The sequence below is a fragment of the Aplysia californica genome, unplaced genomic scaffold (assembly GCF_000002075.1).
Source record: "Aplysia californica isolate F4 #8 unplaced genomic scaffold, AplCal3.0 scaffold00011, whole genome shotgun sequence".
NCBI classification, from domain to species: domain Eukaryota; kingdom Metazoa; phylum Mollusca; class Gastropoda; order Aplysiida; family Aplysiidae; genus Aplysia; species Aplysia californica.
This window is the reverse complement of record NW_004797281.1, coordinates 1,185,236-1,187,186: the sequence shown is the minus strand read 5'-3', so window position 1 is coordinate 1,187,186 and position 1,951 is coordinate 1,185,236. Positions and strand designations below refer to the sequence as shown.

At 38.9% G+C, this 1,951-nt stretch overlaps 1 long non-coding RNA gene across 1 annotated transcript in view; it reads right to left on the bottom strand.

The window, feature by feature from the left end:
* The window catches only part of LOC118477844, an 84,642-nt gene extending 82,989 nt beyond the window's left edge, over nucleotides 1-1,653 (bottom strand). The window contains exon 1 of the long non-coding RNA XR_004858647.1: nucleotides 588-1,653. This is a non-coding gene — a long non-coding RNA (uncharacterized LOC118477844). The remainder of the gene's footprint in view (nucleotides 1-587) is intronic.
* Nucleotides 1,654-1,951: the final 298 nt, after the last annotated feature.

Here is a 1,951-nt window from a genome sequence, read left to right as displayed (position 1 = left end):
GTGCGCGTATACACACACACACACACACACACACACACACACACACACACACACACACACATACATACATGCACACGTGCACATGTGGTTGAGCACTGATATTTTATTTCTCTTGCGCAAACATACACACAGACACACACACGCAAGCTCACAAACACACATACACAAACATACACAGACACACACACACCCACTGACATACACAGGCACACACATATCTACAAAAAACACACACATAATATACACTCACATAAACACATACCCATTCACTCCCATATTTATCATTTTTTATCCGTGCTTTTAATATTCATCTGCATTATCCTTACACTTTGTCTCAAGCATCAATATAATTTCTACTTTACCTAGTTAAAAAAGGACCATTTTGGAAGATATTTAATATGATTTTGAAATGCAAATCAGTTGTTGTATTTATTGTTTTAATGTCTTACAAAAACAGAAGAAAACTATTCTTAATTAAGCTGTGTTCAACCTTTTTAGCTGTTAAATTTACCAAAAGGTGTGTTGTAAAAATATATGAACTGAACATTTATAAGTAATAAGAATAATGGTATTGTTTTAGTACTTACATTTTGTAGACATCGTCCTTCAGAGAAATTGTAATGTCACTCCCAGATGTACACAGCGTCTCCAAAGGTTATAATTGGTACCACGAGAACCCAACATCTTTTTTTACACAACACAATGAACGCTAACACATCTCGTTCCGGGAAAAAAACTGTGTGAATTCCCTCAGCCAAGTTAATCTCTTTACTCTCGCAAGCTCCAGTTAGTCATGCGGTAAGAATTTTATTATCCCTAAACAATTCTTTAAAAAAAAATTTTTTGTTTGTTGAGTTTTTTTAGTAGAAGAAAAACAATTTTAAAAAGCAAGGATTAGGACGCGTTTTTCCGCCTCAATACGAACTAACCACATTTCAGTCAAATGTTCATAGTAATAATAATCCGATAGTCCAAAATCGTGTGCTGTGAGCCAAGATTGGCTGACAGGGCCGCATTGCGTGGTTGAGCAATGTCTCTGAATGTCCTATAATTGTCGGCGTTCCTTCCACACTAGCAGCACAGCTGGCGACGGGCGTTTGTGGTCGGTGGATGGGTGGGTGGAAGGATGGATGGACGGATGGACTATACTTGTTCCGCACAGCCCAGCACAGTTCAGACACAGTGAGTGCACCACGCCTTTGGTTTCGTTTCCGGCGGATTCACGTCTGTCCAAAGAGTCGATAAGCCGTGAAGTCGTCAGTGTGTCAGATTTCTTGTCGTCTCTTTTCTTTTCTTCTCCTGCTTGACTGACTGACTGACTGAGTGGCCGACTTTATAAAAACGATACAGCTAGCTTATGTTGGTCTATTTCACTACTAAAACTACTGTTTTCTTCCCTCTGCCCTCATTTATAAAAAATATAGTTCATAATTAATTACTCAATCTATTACAGGCTATTGCTTACTGGCTTAAAAAAGATTTACAGTGTATCAGACCTATATTCCACTATGCACTGCATTTTGTCTAATTTCAGTCATACTGTTTGATTTGTATCCCTCTGTACCCATTTCTCTATAACTCAAATTCAATGATACTCATCTTTCCTTAGCGCCCAGGGACAGACATTACAGTACTTTCTCTCTCCCTCCCTCACCACGCCTCCGCTTTCTCTCTCTCACTCACTTTCTCTTTCTCTCTCTTTCTTTCTCTCTCTCTCTCTCTCTTTCTGTCTGTCTGTCTGTCCCTCTCTTTCTCTCTCTCTCTCTCTCTCTCTATCTATCTATCTATCTATCTATCTATCTATCTATCTATCTGTCTATCTATCTTTCTATCTATCTATCTATCTATCTATCTATCTATCTTTCTCTCTCTCTCTCTCTCACTCTCTCTCTCTCTCTCTCTCTCTCTCTCTTTCTCTCTCTCTCTCCTTTTTTCTCGTTCACACCAGCAG